Source organism: Coregonus lavaretus (genome assembly GCF_964263955.1).
Source record: "Coregonus lavaretus genome assembly, chromosome: 6".
NCBI classification, from domain to species: domain Eukaryota; kingdom Metazoa; phylum Chordata; class Actinopteri; order Salmoniformes; family Salmonidae; genus Coregonus; species Coregonus lavaretus.
The window spans coordinates 18,691,074-18,714,989 of record NC_139993.1 but is presented as its reverse complement, the minus strand read 5'-3'; positions in this window follow the sequence as shown (position 1 = coordinate 18,714,989).

Below are 23,916 nucleotides of genomic sequence, written 5' to 3'. Positions count from 1 at the left end.
CAGACCAACAAATATTCTTCACATCAACAACATAGGAATCACTACAGAACTTATTGTATGACCTCATATACACAATATGACAGACTCCATCCTAGCTGGAGGGGTAATCTCATTTTATCTACCAACATAGACAGGGCTCTAACTCCTCTATCTCCACAATGAGATAGGGTGCATGCCAGGCAGAAGGGTTTTTAGCCAGCCTGCCAGCTTAGTGGAGTCTGCCACTAGCACAGTCAGTGTAGTCAGCTCAGCTATCCCCATTGAGACTGTGTCTGTGCCTCGAACTAGGTTGAGCAAACTAAACATGGCGGTGTTCGCCTTAGCAATCTCACTGGAATAAAGACCTCCTCCATTCCTGTCATTATTGAAAGAGATTGTGATATCTCACATCTCCAAATAGGGCTACTTAATGTTAGAACCCTCACTTCCAAATCAGTTATGGTCAATGAACTAATCACTGATTATAATATTGATGTGATTGGCCTGACTGAAACATGGTTACGCCTGATGAATTTACTGTGTTAAATGAGGCCTCCTGGTTACACTAGTGACCATATCCCCCGCACATCCCGCAAAGGCGGAGGTGTTGCTAACATTTACGATAGCAAATATCAATTTATCCCCCCAAAAATGACTGCGTTTTCGCCTTTTGAGCTTCTGGTCATGAAATGTATGCAGCCTACTCAATCACTGTTTACAGAGTTCCTCACTGAGTTCCCTGAATTCCTATCGGACCTTGTAGTCATGGCAGATAATATTCTAATTTTTGGTGACTTTAATATTCACATGGAAAAGTCCACAGACCCACTCCAAAAGGCTTTCGGAGCCATCATCGACTCAGTGGGTTTTGTCCAACATGTCTCCGGACCTATTCATTGCCACAGTCATACCCTGGATCTAGTTTTGTCCCGTGGAATAAATATTGTGGATCTAAATGTTTTTCCTCCTAACCCTGGACTATCGGACCACCATCTTATTACGTTTGCAATCGCAATAAATAATCTGCTCAGACCCCAACCAAGGACCATCAAAAGCCGTGCTATAAATTCTCGGACAACCCAAAGATTCCTAGTGGCCCTTCCAGACTCCCTCCACCTAATCAAGGATGTCGGAGTACAAAAATCAGTTAACGACCTAACTGAGGATCTAAATTTAACCTTGCATAATACCCTAGATGCAGTCGCACTCTTAAAAACAAAAAAACATTTGTCTCAAGAAACTAGCTCCCTGGTATACAGAAAATACCCGAGCCCTGAAGCAAGCCTCCAGAAAATTGGAACGGAAATGGCACTGCACCAAACTGGAAGTCTTCCTACTAGCTTGGAAAGAAAGTACATCCTATTTTTCCAACCTAATTGAGGAGAATAAGAACAATCCAAAATGTATATTTTATACTGTCGCAAAGCTAACTAAAAAGCAGCATTCCCCAAGAGAGGATGCCTTTCACTTCAGCAGTGATGAATTCATGAAGCAGTGACTTTTTCGACGAAAAGATCATGGTCATTAGAAAGCAAATTGAATCTGCGTATTTACATTTACATTTACATTTTAGTCATTTAGCAGACGCTCTTATCCAGAGCGACTTACAGTTAGTGAATACATTATTATTTTTTTATACTGGCCCCCCGTGGGAATCGAACCCACAACCCTGGCGTTGCAAACGCCATGCTCTATCAACTGAGCTACATCCCTGCCGGCCATTCCCTCCCCTACCCTGGACGACGCTGGGCCAATTGTGCGCCGCCCATGAGTCTCCCGGTCGCGGCCGGCTGCGACAGAGCCTGGATTCGAACCAGGATCTCTAGTGGCACAGTATTTCTTCAAAGCTCAGCTGTCCTGAGTCTGCACAAAACTGCCAGGACCTAGGATCAATGGAGACACTCAAGTTTTGTTATCCTATATCTCTTGACACATTCATGAAAATAGTCATGGCCTCTAAACCTTCAAGCTGCATACTGGACCCTATTCCAACTAAACTACTGAAAGAGCTACTTCCTGTGCTTGGCCCTCCTATGTTGAACATAATAAATGGCTCCCTATCCACTGGATGTGTACCAAACTCATTAAAAGTGGCAGTAATAAAGCCTCTCTTGAAAAAGCCAAACCTTGACCCAGAAAAAGTAAAAAACTATTGGCAATATGATAAAACTTACATTGGGTCTAACTTACTTACATTGTATCTAACTTTTGACTGGTATTGTACAGTATGTCCGTTTGTTTTAAATGTGTGAGAAAATTAGCTTTATGTTGAAAATTCTCAGCATATTCTAGAATTCTACTGGGGTCTAAAGGGTTAAGAAAGTATGATCCACAGATCTAACTGAATATGAACAACCCTTTAACTGGAACAGAACATGGAAAAATACAGTTCCTTGCAAAAGTATTCATCCCCCTTGCGTTTTTCCTATTTTATTGCATTACAACCTGTAATTTAAATAGATTTTTATTTGGATTTCATGTAATGGACATACACAAAATAGTCAAAATTGGTGAAGTGAAATGAAAAAAATAACTTGTTTCAAGAAATTCTAAAAGATGAATAACGGAAAAGTTAAACTCCCAAATCAGGTGGGCACACTTTCACTTCGTCTTGGGATTGTTGTCGGCCTCAGTATGTCCCTCTACTGAAACCTTGTTTAAAGGAAGTCCATGTTTGGCGTTCCATTCATCCTGCCTAGCTCGTAGCTCCTTGTATTTCTTGTTGACAGCAGCTTTGTTAATGAGGTTGTCACATGTTTTGGCTATGTGGCCATCTTCACCACACCAGAAGCGGAACCATGCTCTTGGCTGGGACTTGGATGTTACGTGGTGTGCCTGAGCCTCTGCTCTTGGTGTGTCTTGGCTTTCGGGGTCAGCGTAGGGGGAGACGTCAGCCATGGCCGAGTGGACGGCGACAACAAACCTCACTTTGGTGCTCCCGAGGTGACGGTGCATATGGTCCAGTTTGGTGGGTCTCCTGTCCTCTTCCGTTCTTAACTATAGGAGGAGCTCTGCAAAGTCAGGGTGTGTCTCTGTCTTGATGTCCTGCCACAGACTAACGAGGAGTAAGTGGTCCCAGCAGCTTCCTGTGAACTGTTTCACTCGTTGGCGGTCTGCATCGGCCCATTTCACTCCCTTCCTCAGCAATACTGAGGAGTACCTGCTGCCTCTGTAGGTATTCAGATGCCCTCTTACGTGAGTTCTGGTGGGTGTTCAAGAACCTGGCATGCAGTAAATTTCATCGCTGCCCTCCACAAGACCATCATGTGACTCCAATATCTTCACATAGACTCTAGGGGTTGCAGTGGAACCAAGTTGCCTCACCATGTCTGAAGCTGGGGCATTTCTCTATGGACCTCGCTTTGTGCACAGGGATATTGTCATGGCTGAAACAGGAAAGGGCCTTCCCCAAACTGTTGCCACAAAGTTGGAAGCACAGAATCATCCAGAATGCCATTGTATGCTGTAGCATTAAGATTCCCCTTCACTGGAACCAAGGGGTCTAGCCCGAACCATGAAAACAGCCCTAGGCCATTATTCCTCCTCCACCAAACTTTACAGTTGTCACTATGCTTTCAGGCCGGTAGTGTTCTCCTGGCATCCGCCAAACCCAGATATACAGAAATGACAGAACTTACTTTGATAGGAATGCACACATGTCCAAAGTTATTATTTGTAAAGAAACAACAATGAAGGCAATGCGAGCGCCAGACAAATGTGCCTGGGGGAAAATGTTTGTGCAAGACTGCACAAATGTCTGCATACTTGATCTGCGGAAACACTGGGGAAGTGTTTGGACTCTCCTTGAAGAAATACGTTTGTCCGGCTTATTAAAGCCTCAATCATCAATTGTCCGCAACAGTGAAATGGGCTACTTCTATGTGAATTAATGAGGAGGCGGAACACACCTCAATTCAAACTGTTGTTCAAAAATAATTTGAAATTGACAAGTTGAAACATAGCCTTTAGATAATTTGCAGGCAGCGCGGGTTAACTGTCCTGTTGCGTAACAATCACATTTTGGAACAGTGAATGCATTCTAATAATATAATATAATACGCCATTTAGCAGACGCTTTTATCCAAAGCGACTTACAGTCATGCGTGCATACATTTTTTATTATTATTTTTGTGTATGGGTGGTCCCGGGGATCGAACCCACTACCTTGGCGTTACAAGCGCCGTGCTCTACCAGCTGAGCTACAGAGGACCACATTCTGACATCATGTGCGTAAAAAAACTCATGCTGTGGCGACCGTTGGAGATATTTGGAACTCAAGCGTGAAAAGGTTAATGTAAAGTGAAACATATTGTGAATTACTCTAGTAATTACTATTTAGTTACTATGTTACAACAATGGCAGACAAGCAGTACAGTACTTGTAGTTGTGATCAATGGGAATCCATCTCAATCTAGGAAAAATTTTGTTACAGCACCTTCAAGTGTAATTACTATGTACATTCAATATTATTAAACATTTGGCAGGGGATATCAAAAGTTTAGTTATTACAATCACGTTATAAAGAAAAGTACTGTAAATACAATGTTTCTACGCAGGAAATAAGCAACTTAATGTAAAGTGAAACGTACTGTGAATTACTCATACAATTACTATGTAGTTACTATGTTACAATGATGGCAGACACCCAATACAGTACTTGTAAAAACAAATGTTGATTTAGCCTGCATAATGTTTAATAATATAGAAAGTACATAATAATTACACTTAAACGTGCTGTAACAACATTTTTCCTAGATTGAGATGGATTCCCATTGATAACCACTACAATGTCATTATAAAGAAAAGTATCTTAATAACTACAATGTTTCTACACAGGAACAAGCAACTTAATGTAAAGTGAAACCCCAGGCTATTCAGAGACCTGACATACGCTCTCCAGCAGTCACTCAGAATGGTGGAACCTCTTCGCACATGTCATCTAATGATAGGGATTAAGGTTGCCTGGGAACGGTTTGCCTCCATTTTAAGAACTGGGCACCGTCATCCCAAACACACAACCCTGTTTTCTCCACATTGGCCCCATCCTTCCACGATTGTACTGAAAGATAGAAACAAGTCCATATCGTTATTATGTGACAGGGAGTTGGCCAGTGGTTAGTCACGCCTTGAAATGGCGGGGAATCAGTAAATCCATGGGAACTAGCATAATGTCACCTATGACACACACTAAGGTCTGATGGGTGAAGTTGTACAATGTTGAAAGATCCTAGGAAACATCACTGAGAGCACTGAGAGATGTATTTATCAACTAATTTAGAAGGTGAAATGGGCAAGCCCTCTATTCTTTCCATATCACTATATCTATTGAGGAGTACATTAAAAAGGCAACTGATGACCATAAGTTAAATATTTCAACAAATTATCTCTCAGTTCCCGAGCCCAGATAAAGAATGGTACTACATCAAAAATGATAATGCTATACCTTTCTCTTGTGCGAGAACTTAGATTCATCTATCGCCATCAATATCCATAGAGAACTTGACCCAATTTGAAAACCCTTCCTCCTCTTGAACCTCCTCAGGGCTTTGTTGTAGACCTTGAGTGACCCAGGCAAACATGACCCTCAACTTCTATAGGTGGGGCACCAAAATAAAATCTCACTTAGGGTCTCAAATCGTCTAGAGCTGATACTGCCTTAGAGATTCTGAAAACCATGTTTGTAGGTCCCACACATTTATAATAGATTCCTTTTGGAGTGCATGACACACTTTTCAACAGTGCTTTGGTTTACACTGAAAATGTGTTCTTTGTTAATCTATATGTAATGCAAAAGGACTTACAAACAATGCTCTCATCAGCAGAGGATGAATTTACATTTTAGTCATTTAGCAGACGCTCTTATCCAGAGCAACTTACAGTTAAGTGAGTGCATACATTTTCATACTGGCCCCCCGTGGGAATCAAACCCACAACCCTGGCGTTGCAAGCGCCATGCTCTACCAACTGAGCTACACGGGGCCTAACCAAAGTGGTAGATGTTGAGATCCCTAAGCAAGAGGTACAGGAACCAACTGTCGTTGCTGTAGATGATGAGATACCTCCCATAGATGTTAAGTATTGCTTGATTCATCATCATTTTGGGTTCCAGTACAACAATACAATTATTTATGGGAGAAAGTTAAATATCTGACCTGATCAAAGCACCAGACTTTATTGGCTCTTTGATATTGTTTATGTGATGCGTTTGTAATATTGACGCTGCAAAGTGCTAGCTAGTAGGTAGAACCTTAGTAAGTAAGCTTCAGTTCACAAGTGCGGCACAAATGAATTCATCAGATAGGGTGGTGGGAGCCTTTCCCCATGCAAATACTTATACCCCTTTCACGCCAAGAATACTCTGTACCGGTACCCCCTGTATATAACCTCCCTACTGTTTTTTCATAAACTGCATCGTTGGTTAAGGGCTTGTAAGTAAGCATTTCACTGTAATGAGTTTCACCTGTTGTATTCGGCTCATGTGGCAAATACATTTTGATTTGATTTGATTTGATCAGGGGATGGGTGAGGGGCGAGTGACCTGTGTGGCCGTTCGATAACCAGGGGTTCAGCTAAATGTAGGGAGGGGATAATGCCAGCAGAGAAATCAATGGGGTCCGTCCCCTCACAGCCCTCGCGGAGGCCGATAATTCTAATGTTGCTTCGCCTACTGTAGTTTTCCCAAATGGTTGACCTTATTCATCAGGTATTTGTTGTTCTTGCGCAATTTCTGTAGTTCCGTCCCCATTCCCTCTAGTTTGTCCTCAGCAGTGCTGATGCGCTCTTCAGCTTCTTCCATTCGTGATCCTAGCGTGTTAATAGTCGTTGTCAAACCTGAGATGGAGTTTTTGATTTCAGTCAACTGTGCTGAGATGGAGCAGCTGACCTCAGACGTTTTCAAGTTAAATTGTGTTGTGAGGGAGTCATTGCCTTCTTTGATCACTTTGAGGATGTGAGCTAGCCTAGCTTCTTCCTGAGGTGTCATGGTGCCATCTTGGGTTTCCGAGGAGGCCATGGTCAGAGGTTCTTTCTCCATCGTTTCTTGGTCTCTTTCAGTGCTTCCCTTTCCTTTTTTTTTGTCTCGTAGGCATATCACCACACTTGGCTACAGTTTAGTAATAAGTATGGGTGTTTTATCAAGTTTGAGGATAAGTTTGTTAAAGATTTATCGGGAGCTCTCGGTCTTCCTAGCTTCGCTGCATCATGTGACCCCTCAATTAAATGCTTTGATAGCCCTTTTGTTTAATTACCTGAACACAAATCATGTGGGGGAAAAAAATGACCTGTTTAAGAGGTCAGGATCAGCAATCATTATCTTCATGTGTAACTTGAAAAGGTTTGTTCTGTAACATATGACTAACTCTCACTTTATGTTTCAGGGGACAACATTGACAAGATGTGTGAGTCGGACAATAGCTCTAATTTTTCAAGCTCAGACAGCTCATCATCCACTGACTGTGGAAATGAAAAAGAAGAAGAAGAAGAAGAAAAAAACAAGAATGGACAAAAAAAGGAAACAGCTAAAAGCTATGTGTCATGACACTGCACAAATTTAGATAATGCATTCATTGAAATCAAAGAACAGTAGACACTTTTTAGGTGTTTAAAGGCAAGCTAGCACAATCAAGCTGTCATTTGGCATGTATATTCATTGAACACTAATGAAAAAAAGCTTCAATTTAAAATTCTCGCAATACTGCCGTAGAGTAGAAATTCAACAATATTTGCCCACACCCATGGAAAATCCCAAGGTCACGTCGGAAAGGCCCGATGATTGTAAGGGGAACACAAGAGGCCAGCTCCCGCTCTCTCCCAGCAAAATTACTATGTTTTACAACTAAGCTCATATGTCTTTGAATTGTTGTCAGCTATTTCAACAAAATCATATTATAGTCTGCATACATGTCAATACATACTTACAGCTTATGTCTACACATATTCCTGTTAATTTACTAAAATCAGTTTGAACTGCAGCTAGCTCACTCCTGCACTGGCTAGCCGGCAAAGGGTTCATAAAATAGTGCATTATGGGTAGAGATCTGAAACAACATCCAGATGCAGTAGAAAAATATGAGGGCCTCTAAATTGTACCTTTAAAACATTAAATACATGTTTACTTTTGGGAAATTTCAACAGCTTAGGGGTTCTGTAAGTGACCTACGTTGTTACTTTTGTGGATATTTTAGCGTGGAACCTTGTCTTTAAGGGCAAGTTTTAGGCATAATGCACATGAGCAGTTGTTATTTTAAGGCTAAAATGCACCAATCAGACGGTAGGATAGAGCAGACCAGAGTTAACCACAAAATCATTAATTAAACACAGTGTTCGCACAGCCCCAACATTGAGTTTTCACATCATTTGAACAGCTTGTTCTGCGCCTGCGCATGAGTGGAGCCAGCTGGAAATTTACATTTCTTCTACTACTACTCAGTTTACCAACACCTTAATTAAGGTTACTCTACACTCTGATAATTTTTTTACCCCCTTTTCTCCCCAATTTCATGATTTCAATCTTGTCTCATCGCTGCAACTCCCCAACGGGCTCGGGAGAGGAGAAAGTCGAGTCATGCGTCCTCTCACACATGACCCGCCAAGCCACGCTTCTTAACACCCGCTCGTTTAACCCGTTCAACTGACGACTGAAGTCAGCCTGCAGGCTCCCGGCTCGCCACAAGGAGTCGCTAGAGCGCGATGGGCCAAGTAAAGCCCCCCCCAGCCAAACCCTTCCCTAACCCGGAAGATGCTGGGCCAATTGTGCGCTGCCCTATGGGACTATATAACATCAACTGAAGTATACGTGTTTCTAATTAAACATTCTCAATCATTCTGTACATGCTGAAGTTTGTTTGGTTTTCTAGCTTAAGCTCTATTTGAGTTATGGCAGAAGGAAAGATATAAATATGTATGTTTAGAGTAAATGCTATTGTGTTCAGATTTCAGCAAGCACATTAATAAATTGCTTTATGTTTTATATGTTAACAGCCAAAACCACTGACGACAAAGCAAAAAGGTACAAGAAGGTCCTGGCGACCTACAAAAAGAAGGGAAGCATGTCCGCTGATTTCCACAGCATGGGTGTGGATCGCAACACCGGGGCGATGAGTGCCCCTCTGGCAGAGATCATGCTAGTGGCGCCGGAGTTCCTTCGTTCACAGACAGCGTTTGACAGCTCTAAAGAGACACTCAGCCAACATGCAGGAAGGATCACCAAAAATGCAACATTTAAGATAATCAAGACAGAAAAAGATGAGAGAGATGTTTGTGTTTGCTTGCTTGCTTCATGTTTATATCTTAGTGCTAACAAGCTCTACCTAACTGTTTGGCTACTCTTGCTGTCGTTCATTTGAGCTGATCAGCGCTCTCACTCCCCACCCATCTACTGTTTCTCTTCCGCACCACGCTACCTGTGGAAGATGAAATACTGCGTGAGTGGTTGACGCTTGCTCCAGATGTGCAGTGGAGAGAGCAGTCTGTACACGTTCCACAAAGATAATCACAGAATTAAAAAAATCTCTAAAATCCGACAGGAGCTGCGGCAATGATCTTGGAATGGCGGAACGCCACTCCTAAATGTATATAATGAAAACATTGCAAAAAACATCTACATGCCAACCACTAACTAAAGGATTCCCAAGTACTGTACTGGGTGTCTGCCATCGTTGTAACATAGTAACTACATAGTAATTACATGAGTCATTCACAGTACATTTCACTTTACATTAAGTTGCTTGTTCCTGTGATGAAACATTGTATTTACAATACTTTTCTTTATAACGACATTGTAATAACTAAACGTTTGATATACCCTGTAAAATATTTAATAATATTGAAAGTACATAGTAATTACACTTAAAGGTGCTGTAACAACATTTTTCCTCGATTGATATGGATTCCCATTGATCACAACTACAAGTACTGTATTGGGTGTCTGCCATCGTTGTAACATAGTAACTACATAGTAATTACTTGAGTAATTCACAATGTGTTTCACTTTACATTAAGTTGCTTGTTCCTGTGTAGAAACATTGTAGTTACAATACTTTTCTTTATAATGACATTTAAATAATTGAAATTGTGATATACCCTGCCAAATGTTTAATAATATTGAAAGTACATAGTAATTACACTCAAAGGTGCTGTAAGTTAGAATGACCAGATAGCTGACATGTTGCTCTTTAGTATGAGGGGAGGGGCTTCCTTATTTGCCACTTTACCAGTCTGTCTCCCGACAGACGTGTGTGATTGGTTGTTCGAGCTGCTTAGAGATTTGGTGAATCCCACTGAGAGATATCGAAACGAATAATTGAAAGAGAACTTCAATATAGTTAAATATGTCTGTGTCCTGAGTTGCGTCCTCCGTTTTGCTTGTTGCTAACGTAGCGACACCACAGGGTGGTCAGCTGGGATAGCACCACACAAGCTATCATCACAACAACACACACCAGTGGAGGCTCCTCAGAGGAAGGGGAGGACCGTCCTCCTCAGTGAATTTCAGAGAAATAAAAATGGTGAAACATAGAAAAAGGTATCCTTTTTAGATAAAACTATACTACATATATTCACGTCACCAAATAATTGATTAAAACACACTGTTTTGCAATGAAGGTCTACAGTAGCCTCGACAGCACTCTGTAAGGTAGCACCATGGTGTAGCCGGATGACAGCTAGTTTCCGTCCTCCTCTGGGTACATTGACTTCAATACAAAACCTAGGAGGCTCGTGGTTCTCACCCCCTTCCATAGACTTACACAGTAATTATGACAACTTCCGGAGGACGTCCTCCAACCTATCAGAGCTCTTGCAGCATGAATTGACATGTTGTCCACCCAATCAAAGGAAGTACTGAAAGCATAAGCTACAGCTAGCTAGAACTGCAGTGCATAACATGTGGCGAGTAGTTGACTCAAAGAGAGAGAAAGACAACAGTTTAACAGTTTTGAACTAATGTATTTCTTCAAAAATGAAGGTAAGAAGCAAGAGAGAGAGAGAGAGAGGGAGATAGCTACACTCATTTTTTTGTCCATTAAAATAACATCAAATTGATCAGAAATACAGTGTAGACATTGCTAATGTTGTAAATGGCTATTGTAGCTGGAAACTGCTGATTTTTAATGGAATATCTACATAGGCGTACAGAGGCCCATTATCAGCAACCATCAGTCCTGTGTTCCAATGGCACGTTGTGTTTGCTAATCCAAGTTTATGATTTTAAAAGGCTAATTGATAATTAGAAAACCCTTTTGCAATAATGTTAGCACAGCTGAAAACTGTTGTGCTGATTAAAGAAGCAATAAAACTGGCCTTCTTGAGACTAATTGAGTATCTGCAGCATCAGCAATTGTGGGTTCGATTACAGGCTCAAAATGGCCAGAAACAAAGAATTTTCTTCTGAAACTCATCAGTCTATTCTTGTTCTGAGAAATTAAGGCTATTCCATGTGAGAAATTGCCAAGAAACTGAAGATCTCGTACAACGCTGTGTACTACTTCCTTCACAGAACAGCGCAAACTGTCTCTAACCATAATAGAAAGAGGAGTCAGCATTCCAGAGTCGCCTCTACACTGTTGGCGTTGAGACTGTTTTTTTTGGGTTACTATTTAATTAAGCTGCCGGTTGAGGACCTGTGATTTACATTTACATTTACATTTACATTTTAGTCATTTAGCAGACGCTCTTATCCAGAGCGACTTACAGGAGCAATTAGGGTTAAGTGCCTTGCTTAAGGGCACATCGACAGATTTTTCACCTAGTCGGCTCGGGGATTAGAACCAGCGACCTTTCGGTTACTGGCACAACGCTCTTACCCACTAAGCTACCTGCCGCTTGTGATGCTATGTTAGCTAGCTGGCTATGGCTATCCAACATTGGAACTCTTCCAAGTCAAGGTAAGCTTTTGGTTTTATTAATTTATTGCCTCTGGGCCCGCTGGTGTTACTGCTAAACTGCTTGCTGCTGACTGTACACTGTACTGCATGATTGTAGCAGGTTTACTAACACGTTAGTCCTAGTAGCTATGTTGACTTTGACGTTAATATGGTGACAACGATGTAGGCTGTGTGTAGCGGTTAGTGGTTATGAAATGAAGTTTTGGCTTGGAAAGTTTTTTTTGCCTGGTCACAGACAGCTGATGTGTTGTGCACTGAAGTCCACAAGCAAAGGGAAAAGGTGAGAGGAGATGCGAGAAGGAATTATACAACGGTCAAAGGGATCATGGTATGTGGCTGCTATGAAAGTGCTGTGTTTGCATGTGATCAGGGGTGTATTAATTCCGCTGATTCTGTTAAAAATAGTTTCTTAAACACACCGAAATGGGATAAACATACCTTAATTTGTCCAATAGAAACTCTTGTTTGCAACTGTTGGACTCATGATTACACCCTAGATCACCTAGATGCAGGCAAGAGTGTACAAGGCGGCATTAAATGTGTGAATGTTTGTCACCTTGATTACTCTAATTTCTCTTGAACTGTGCACCTACGTTATAAACTTACATTCATAGGTTGTAGCATCCTCATGATGGGTACAGGGAGAATTCGAGTATCATGTAGTAGCCTAAACCTATTGATGTTACATTGAGTTGGGTGAATGGAATGTTAATGACAGTCATCCAATATGCTCTAATAGAAATATGTCTGTGCTCATAATTTTTTTTTATCATCCTCCCTCATCTTAAACGGCACCGACTGCCACTGACACACAGCCACATCACCGTCCACAGCTGGCCACCGCTCTGCCAATGAGGAAGAAACATCACAGTCATCACTGTCTTAGACTAGAATCAAATGCACACACTACCTTAGACAAAAATCTAATACACACACTGTCTGAGACAATAATCAAATGCACATTGCCTAAGACAAGTTTCAAATGCACACAGTCTATGGGTTTATGAAATCAAAAGTATGAAACAAACAGGAACACGGTTTCTGTAGGGTTAGGGTTAAGCTTATAGTAGTCTTACAGAGCCATCCTTCCAAATATTGTCTTGTTGACTTGACTATTGTAAGTGGAGAACTTCAGTATGGGACTTTGCACTTAAATGCTAGGACAGTTGGTCATATAATCTTGCTGTTAACGCTCGCATTTGATTGGCTCTGATTAATGACATTTCTCCTCAGGAGAGGCATTTCCTCGTTTCGTCCGTGCCTCTTTTCCTACCGTGTGGGACAACGTTTTACTAGCCTATGCAGCATAATTTTTTGTATCTTATGTTAGCTAGCTTGTTGAAAGTCAGAAAAATGTGCAGAAACACCACCTCTGTTTGGAGCTCCACCCATGCAAAATATATGATTGGTTTTATAAGTGGCAGTGCATCCAACCCTGTTCCTGAAGAGCTACTGTCCTGTAGGTTTTCACTCCAACCATAATCTAGCACACCTGATTCTAATAATTAGCTGGTTGATAAACTGAACCAAGTTAGTTGCAACTGGGGTTGGAGCGACAACCTACAGGGGGGTAGCTCTCCAGGAACATGGTTGAAGACCCCTGATCTAGACTATCACACTCCACCCCTTTTTAGCATCTACCTTTCGGAATGTACGTGAGCAAAGCCTGGGTGTTTGAGGCTAGGGTTAACCCTGGCCTCAATACACGCGTGCATGTATTGGTTGGTTAGCGGTGAGCTAGTGGCTAACTGTGCCTTTTGTCTGTCGAATTATTGGTTCTGTTTTGCGTATAGATTTTTACTATGGGGCTGTTTGAGCCAGCAGAGGTAAATTATAGTTAATGAGGGATCAGTTATTTCAGGTGGCAAAATGCTGGAGGTTAAAATAGCAGGGGAGTTGAGCAAGCTAGATGTTGCAGTGCTGTTATGGGAGAAGTGGAGTGACTTCTTCCCGCCTGTTCTGGTTGATAGCATTCAGGAAGAAGAAGACTTTTTGGAAATGGCGAGACTAGAACTGGAAATACCGCTATTGGAAACGCAGATGAATGAAGGGATGCATGGGGGGGAAAGTTTGTGTTGCCAGTCAGTCAGACAGTCTTGTTACTAAACCAGTTTCCACCAGTAATCAGAGTGATGAGCTAGTTTCACCAAGGAATCAGGTTTGTGTAACCCCAATGAAAAGTCAGGTGTGTCAGGGGGCGGAGTCTCTCAAGGAGAGTTTGGAGTTATCCTCTGTTTGTGAAGTTATTCATGTTCAGAAGAGTGCTGATGGCAAACCAGCTAGGGAGGAGGATGATTTGTTTGGGGATTTGGAGGAAACATTATTTGCCAAAATAGAAAGTGGTTCCCAGGAAATGGTTCTCCCTTGTGTGTCTTTAGCTGAGAACTTCTGGTCCAGAGATGTAATGTAGTGTACTCTCTACAGGTTGAGGATGAGGTTGATTCATGTGTCAGTTTAGGGGAGAGGTTCTGTTAGTGGAGCAACTAGGTTCTGTTAGTGGTCGGATAATGGCTTTGGTTCCCCCAAGTGATCTATTAGATTCAACATGTTTCTTATTGAGCTACGGGAGGGAGAAGATTTTTCCCAGTCATGTTCTGAGAACCTGTCTGGGTTTTGCAGGGTGACACAGCTGTGTGTTGTGATGAGAATAAGGAGCTTGAATTAGTGAGTTTGGTGCAAAAGCCATATCCACCGGTGTTGTCACTTCCTGTTGTTGAGGAGCGGTCTAAAGTTCCTACAGCATCCTCTTAAATTGGAGATGTGAGGAGAATATGGTTAGTATTTTCCCTGTTGGTAATGCAGGTGCGATGAACACTGAGGCTCTGGGGAAGGTGGAGACGGGTCTCAGTAGGTTCCCTGTTGCAAGTCAATATGCATGAGGCTCTGTCTGCCTGTCCTCTGATCATGCAGGTAATGTCAGTCAATCCTCTATATGTTGTCAAGGAGGAAGGATAATGATGATTTTTTTCTCTTTTCTTAAGCAGAAATACACTTCCGGTCAAAAGTTTTAGAACACCTACTCATTCAGGGGTTTTTCTTGATTTTCACTATTTTCTACATTGTAGAATAATAGTGAAGACATCAAAACTATGAAATAACACATATGGAATCATGTAGTAACCAAAAAAGTATTAAACAAATCAAAATATATTTTATATTTGAGATTCTTTAAATAGCCACCCTTTGCCTTGATGACAGCTTTGCGCACTCTTGGCATTCTCTCAACCAGCTTCACCTGCAATGCTTTTACAACAGTCTTGAAGGAGTGCCCACATGCTGAGCACTTGTTTGGCTGCTTTACCTTCACTCTGCGGTCCGACTCATCCCAAACCATCTCAATTTGGTTGAGGTCGGGGGATTGTGGAGGCCAGGTCATCTGATGCAACACTCCATAACTCTCCTTATTGGTAAAATAGCCCTTACACAGCCTGTTGAAAAACAAATGATAGTCCCACTAAGCCCAAATCAGATGGGATGGCATATCGCTGCAGAATGCTGTTGTAGCCATGCTGGTTAAGTGTGCCTTGAATTCTAAATACATCGCAGACAGTGTCACCAGCAAAGCACCCCCACACCATAACACCTCCTCTTCCATGCTTAATGGTGGGAAATACACATGCAGAGATCATCCGTTCACCAACACCCCGTCTCACAAAGACATGGCGGTTTTCTCAAATCTCAAATTTGGACTACAGACCAAAGGACAAATTTCCACCGGTCTATTGTCCATTGCTCGTGTTTCTTGGCCCAAACAAGTCTCTTCTTCTTATTGATGTCCTTTAGTAGTTTTTTTTTGTTGCAGCAATTCGAACATGAAGGCCTGATTCACAAAGGCTCCTCTGAACAGTTGATGTTGAGATCTGTCTGTTACTTGAACTCTGTGAAGCATTTTTTTGGGCTGCAATTTCTGAGGCTGGTAACTCTAATGAACTTATCCTCTGCAGCAGAGGTAACTCTGGGTCTTCCTTCGCTGTGGCGGTCCTCATGAGAGCCAGTTTTAAAATAGCGCTTGATGTTTTTTGCGACTGCACTTGAAGAAACTTTCAAAGTTCTTGAAATGTTCCGTATTGACTGACCTTCATGTCTTAAAGTAATGTTAAGTTTAGGAGTTAGGTTAACGGGTTAAGGTTAGTGTTAGGGAAGGATTAGCTAAAAGGGTTAGGGGTTAGTGGAAGGGTTAGCTATAACATGCTAAGTAGTTGCAAAGTAGCTAAAAAGTTGTAAGTAGTTGAAAAGTTGCTAATTAGCTCAAATGCTATAGTTGTCTGTGATGAGATTCGAACTTGCAACCTTTGGGTTGCTAGAAATTTGCGTTATACGACTAACCATCCACCCCGACCAACCACCCTACTTTTGTTTTTGCCTTAAGTAACCATACCAAACGTAACATCTCCCCCCGGTGGTGTGCGCTGGAACAACAACTCTGTTCCGGGCCAGACTGGGGAGTTTCTCTGGTCTCCACAAGTAAATCATGGGAAAGTCATTGGTTGGCCACACTCCAGGTGGCCAGGGGATCAGACACGGCTGGTTGGATGGCAGCGGTAGGTGCAGGTGGCCAGGGGGTCTCGTTCTCCCACCTCCCCTTCAAAAGTAGATTCTGGAACAGAGAGACAGGGAGAGTTCAGGTCCAGATACACTGTGATCTTGGAAATCAAGGCTCTTTACTAAAACTTTAATAGTTTTAGTGAGTGAGAACTATCATATAGTCGTTTTAATAAGTGATAGACTTGTTTTGCTATTCCACTATATGTCATCCTAATGGATCGTGCTGTGAGCCACTGACCTGTGTTCCTCCTCAGCCTCAGGCAGCAGCAGGTGTGGCAGGGTTGTCTGGCTGGGAGCCTCCTGACTGGTCCCCAGCTGAAGACGTTTTGTGACGATGCGCGTGTGTGTTGTGTGTGTGAGCGCATGTAGTGTATGTGAATGGGTTTTGTGTATGAGTGTCAATGTAGTGTGTTTGAGTGAGTGTGTGTATATATGGTTTGTATATATAGTCTAGTGAGTGTGCGTAGGGTCAGTACAAGATGGAGTCAGTGCAGATAGTTTGGGTACCATTAATTGACTATTTTGCCGTTTGCCGGATGGTAGCAGTCAGTGAACAGTCTATGGCTTGGGTGGCTGGAGTCTTAGGCAATTTTTTGGGCCTTCCTCTGACACCACCTGATATAGAGGTCCTGGATGGCAGAGAGCTCGGCCCCATGATGTACTGGGCTGTCCACACCACCCTCTGTAGCGCTTTGCGGTCAAGGGTGGTGCATTTTCCATACCAAGCAGTGGTGCAGCCAGTCAAGATGCTCTCGATGCTGCAGCTGTAGAACTTTTTGAGGATCCGAGGGCCCATGCCAAATCTTTTCAGCCTCCTGGGGGGGAAAAGGCGCTGCCGTGCCCTCTTCACGACTGTGCGGGTGTGTGTGGACCATGTTAGGTCCATGGTTTGTCCAGTTCAAGCAAATCTATGCAGTCTGCTTTCTCATCAGTCTGGTCTGGAATTGGTCCTATCTCTACAAGGTAAATTACCAATATACACATTTCCATGCATTTCGTAACATTTACACATGTTATTACCTCTTACTGTCTGTCTATGGTGCTTTATGTCTAGTAGTAAATTCATATAATTATTTGAAAGAATAGGTACAAAGGTACACATTTCCTTCTTTACTGCCAGTGGCCTTTCTGACAACCTTCAGTGTAGGGTCTTCCTGATTCAGGATTGGTTCATGTTCTCAGAGGGTAAAAATGTAGGCTAAACACTACAACAATATTTCACGTCTCTGCAAAGAACATTTTTGGGGGGTTTATAAGCAGGTAAGGAAGTAGCACTAAGCTATTTCAGGTCTTTATAATATGCCATCTCTATTCTTCAAAACTCAAAGCTAACCAAAATTAAGGAACACCACCAAGGAATATCTTGAGAAAAACTAAATGTCTTACCAGGCGAGATAGACTATGACAGGTTATTGTTTGTGTGAGATTGGGAGATAGATGAGAGGGATAAAAGCAGTCGTAGACTGGGGTTCGAACTGTGAGTGTGTGGTCCCGGGGATGGCAGCACTGCCTCTAGACCAGCCTCCAGCACACGAATGACAATGTTAATCCACCATATCTGTTTTCTGGATTTTCTCAACCTGTCAGATTTCCTTGGTGAAGACGGAGTTAGAAAATTGACTGGTGGGATAACCTGAAGGGTGAGTTGATGGAAAAATAACACCAGAGCTTGTCATCACATATCTTTCCATAGGGGTATCAGATTTTCCTCATCTCAAAAATATATGTGAAAGTACATTTTATTGAATGCGTCATTCTTTCATAATCATTGGTGCATGAAGACGTAACAAAATACACATTACTTCTCACACCTCTTTTCTGGCAAATAATGTAATGCTGTTTAAGAAAATAACTTAAGACATTTTGACCATTTTGTTGCAGTAAGTTTACTGTGGAAATCCACATCGGTTTATGTTGTCGTGAAGCTATAACAACACAGGATGAGACCCAGATGCAGACACAGGAGGCAGATGTTTAGCGTCTCAGAGATGTATTATATACAAGGCGTAGGCAAATGGCAGGTCCACGACAGGCAGAGCTCAGTAATCCTAATAAGAGTCAGGCAGGCGTAGAACGCCAGGCAGGCTCGGGGTCACGGCAGGCAAAAACAGGTCGGAACTGGGAAGACTAGAACACAAACTAGAGAGAAGGAAAAACATGCTGGGACGACTTGACGAGACAAGACGAACTGGCAACAGACAGACAGAAAATACAGGTATAAATACACAGGGGATAATGGGGAGAATAGGAGACATATGGTGGGGGGTGGAGACAAGCACAAGACAGGTGAAACAGATCAGGGTGTGACAGAAGCCTACTGTAGTGTACTTCTCCTTGCCTTTACCCCAGATTGTTACAGAGGTGTCATGATCACGATGTCACGATCCCTGTAAGATGTACTACAAAGTCCTCATGGTCTCGTACCACTAAGTAATCAGTCAATTCAGGAATTAAACTGACATTCCACTTCCAGTTTTCAGTTTACTTCCGGAAATGACTGCATTGAAATGGAATTGACCCCAACCCTGTTGACAGCAAACCTATTCCACAGACCAGGACTGAAAGATACAAACAGTCAACCATTCCTTACCCTGAGGAACACCGACCGGTTGTACAGCAAGGACGAGATCGTCTCGGAACAGTTGGAGGGTTTCCCTGATGCAGAGCGGCCGGCGGGTGGCTCAGACACAGAGTATCCTCTAACGCTAGAGGATAATACCGACATCCAGGAAGAAACAGCAAGAACCAGTTGTAGCTGGAGCCACAACTGAAGGCAGTGACTCACAAGAACCTAAACCCTCTCCAGCGAAAGCTAAAGCCAAACCAAATGAGGGGGAATCTGAATCTAAGGGGGCAGCTGAAAGCTAGGCTGAGCAGCAGGCCAAGAGGCAGCCCTCACCAACTACACAAGGGAATAATGTAAGTAAGTGGTTTGTGTTTATTCAAAGGTGTTCGCTTATGAACCTGGGGGCACTGTGGGCTTAGCAAAAGCAGCCTGTCATTCTAGGTTTTGAGCTGCTACACTAGAAGCATATCTACATAAATTGGTAAATAGTACCTTCTCTTAAATCAGCTGATCCAGTGGTTCTTTTTTTTATACCAATTTTTCTTTTGCCTTCTCTTTCACATGTTTTTGTTTTACACCACTGTGCCTTATTGTGCTTTTGTTTGCCTGCCTGGTCATGGTCAATGTGCATGTACTGTCAACACATGAATAACACCAACGTTTATGAATGACAAATGATTGTGTATGTTGTGCAATGATCCTGTCAGCAGTGGCACTGTTTTATGGCAACTCACCTATTCTTCTGAAAAAATGTGAATTGTGTTCTGTATGGTCAGGGCTCGAAATGTATGCTTGTCCGGGACAAGAAGTTGGACAAGAAGAATATAGATTTGAGTAAAAATAAAAACATTTTAAAAAATCACAATATCAAACAATTACTCTGATCAGAATTGGATCAGTGTCCTATGGATGCAATTTCTGAGTAGGAGTAGGATTGTATTGCATTGACAGGCAGAGCAGTCTTTCAATCATCCCCAGTTAATTAGTGAGTTATTTGCACAGTTATAGCACATTTTTGGTCAGCAAACAGGCTTCGTATGGTCAAGAAAATCCTAGAAAAGTGATGGTTTGCGCATCAGCTGCATGTGTCCCAGTGCGAGTGGGCAAGAGGACAGAGAGAGAGGTAGGCCTATAAAATAATGACAGACTAACTAGATAGCCAATTCAACATCACCTGTTAGTTATTTATTTTAGCTATTATCATGTATTAAAGGTGCAATATGCTGAAATCGCTCCGCCATTTCCTGGATCGCTAAATTTCTAATAGTTCGCCTAATTTCAGTTTATGTGACAAAACAAGCAATGTATAGGGCCTCCCAAGTGGTGCAGTGGTCTAAGGCACTGCATCACAGTGCTAGAGGCGTTACTACAGACCCGGGTTCATTCCCGGGCTGTGCCACAACTGGCCGTATCCGGGAGTGCCATAGGATGGAGCACAATTGGCCCAGCGTCTTCCGGGTTAGGGGAGGGTTTGGCCGGTGGGGCTTACTTGGCTCATCGTGCTCTAGCGACTCCTTGTGGCGGGCCAGGTGCCTGTTGAATGGTGTTTCCTCCGTCACATTGGTGCAGCTGGCTTCTGTGTTAAGCTGGCGGGTGTTAAGGAGTGCGGTTAGGCAGGTCATGTTTCAGAGGACACATGACTCCACCTTCGCCTCTCCCGAGCCTGTTGGGGAGTTGCAGCGATGAGACAAGATCGAAAATTGGGGAGAAAAAAAAGAATATATAGTGTAGAGAATCATTGTACCATCAAAACCGCTGCGCAATATCTTTTCAATAACCACAAATATTGAAGCTGTTGTACAAAACCGAAAGTAAAAGACACAGAAAGAAAACTTAAGAATGGGAAGCATAGAAATAGCACACATAGAACAGATCTATTGCTCCTTAGACTTGGTTTCAATGAGAATGACAGATGTATAACTCATATTTCTATGTGAATTTGGTCGGGTCACCAAAAAGTTACATATTGCAGCTTTAATGTAACTTTCTAACAGCATAACCGCAAATGGCGACATGCAGTTGATGAACAGGTGCGTTAATAAACCAATGATTACTGCGGTTGTAAAACCATCTCTCCAGCGCCCAATATTTTGAGCTGAGAAATACAATCTGACACCATTGCAAAGCTGGGATTCCCCTCTATTCAACGTTGGTCATGTCATTCTGACAACTTTAAAATATATTCTTAGAATAGCCTAATTGAGAAATATCTCCCATGCTGTCAATAGAGCTCCCCTGAAACCTGAATATTTTAGCCTTACAAGGTTATAGATAAACATGTCTTAGTTAGTTACCTTGCTTTGAAGTAGCCTACATTAGCCATTTGATCCCTGATTCATTGAATGAGGAAATTATTTATAAAGACATAAAAGGTTGTAATTGTAATTTTGCAAGATTTTATAGGCTAAATGGTGGCCAACCATCCTCCAGGAAAGCCTTAAAGGGGCAGTGTTGTATTCAAAGGTGACTTCATCTCGCAGTGTCTGGTGGAAAGCAGACTGAACCAGGTTTTCCTCTAGCATTTTGCCTGTGCTTAGCCCCATTCCGTTTCTTTTTTCTCCTGAAAAACTCCCCAGTCCTTTACGATTACAAGCATACCCATAACATGATGCAGCCACCGCTATGCTTGAAAATATGGAGAGTGGTAATGTGTTGTATTGGATTTGCCCCAAACATAACACTTTGTATTCAGGACAAAAGGTAAATTGCTTTGCCACATTTTTTGAAGTATTACTTTAGTGCCTTGTTGCAAACAGGATGCATGTTTTGTACAGTTTTCTCCTATCACAGCCATTAAACTCTGCAACTGTTTCAAAGTCACCATTGGCCTCATGGTGAAATCGCTGAGCGGTTTTCTTCCTCTCCGGCAGTTAGGAAGGACAAATGCATCTTTGTAGTGATTGGGTGTATTAATACACCATCCAAAGTGTAATTAATAACTTCACCATGCTCAAATGGATATTCAGTTTTTTTACCCATCTACCAATAAGTGCCCTTCTTTGCGAGGCATTGGAAAACATCCCTGGTCTTTGTGGTTGAATCTGTGTTTTAAATTCACTGCTCCACTGAGGGACCTTACAGATAATTAATTGTATGTGTGAGGTACAGAGATGAGGTAGTCATAAAAAACCATGTTAAAGACTATTATTCCACACAGAGTGAGTCCATGCAACTTATTATGTTAATTGTTAAGCACATTTTTACTCCTGAACTTATTTAGGCTTGCCATAAGAAAGGGATTGAATACTTACTGACTCAAGACATTTCAGCTTTTCATTTTTAGTTAATTTGTAAAAATGTCTAATAACATAATTCCACTTTGACATTATGGGGTATTGTGTGTTGGCCAGTGACACAACATCTCAATTTAATCCATTTTAAATTCAGGCTGTAACATAACAATGTGGAAAAAGTCAAGGGGTGTGAATACTTTCTGAAGGCACTGTACATATTCACATGTATAGGCCTACATCATTGGGTTTTACTAATATAAAGCTGTGACTTCTCATATGATGGGATGATTTGTTTCTTAATATAGCTCTGTGCTTCCTGTTGTTTCCAGATGATAGAGAAGTCATCAGAAGAGCAAAATACTTCATCCATCTCAGGGCAGTATGTTCAAACTGTTGAGGTGCCTGTACAAGAGATGGAGCCAACGTAGCTAGCACAACGTAGCTAGCACTAAACAATGTTCTTCTCATTGACAGCAGTGAAAAATAATATATGTAATTTGTCTAATATAGGTAATTTGTCTAATATCGGCAAGGGATGAGGGGAAATCAGTGTGTTTTGAAGTATTAGATAGCGCAAATAATGACACAAGTCATCTCAATTGTTTCTACTGCTGAAAGGAAATCATTATTAAAATATTTTATAATTCTTCGTGTTACATTCAAAATCATGATTTATTTCATGATGGACTGTTAAAGGTTGGATTATCAATGCTCTTTGTCCTGTATTTTGAACATTTGCGGATAAATGTGCCACCAATCAAGTGTTTTTTTTAAAACTCTTAACTTTATTTAAGCAGCTAAAAACACTACAGGTATGTTAAGCGAAGCCGCCTTTTTAAGTGTTGCTGCATGAGAATCAAATCACAGTATTGCCAAGTACAGTGCCTTGCAAAAGTATTCATCCCCTTGGCGTTTTTCCTATTTTGTTGCATTACAACCTGTAATTTAAATGGATTTGTATTTGTATTTCATGTAATGGACATACACAAAATAGTCCAAATTAGTGAAGTGAAATGAAAAAATAACTATTCTAAAAATAAATAATGGAAAAGTGGTGCGTGCATATGTATTCACCCCCTTTGCTATGAAGCCCCTAAAATAAGATCTGGTGCAACCAATTACCTTCAGAAGTCACATAATTGGTTAGATTGCACACAGGTGGACTTTATTTAAGTGTCACATGATCTCAGTATCTTTACACCTCTTCTGAAAGGCCCCAGAGTCTGCAACACCACTAAGCAAGGAGCACCACCAAGCTAGCGGCACCATGAAGACCAAGGAGCTCTCCAAACAGGTCAGGGACAAAGTTGTGGAGAAGTACAGATCAGGGTTGGGTTATTAAAAAATATCAGAAACTTTGAACATCCCACGGAGCACCATTAAATCCATTATTAAAAATGGAAAGAATATGGCACCACAACAAACCTGCCAAGAGAGGGCCGCCCACCAAAACTCAGAGACCAGGTAAGGAGGGTATTAATCAGAGAGGCAACAAAGAGACCAAAGATAACCCTGAAGGAGCTCCAAAGCTCCACAGCGGAGATTGGAGTATCTTTCCATAGGACCACTTTAAGCCGTACACTCCACAGAGCTGGGCTTTACGGAAGAGTGGCCAGAAAAAAGCCATTGCTTAAAGAATCCCCAAACATATGGAAGAAGGTACTCTGGTCATATGAGACAAAAATTGAGCTTTTTGGCCATCAAGGAAAAC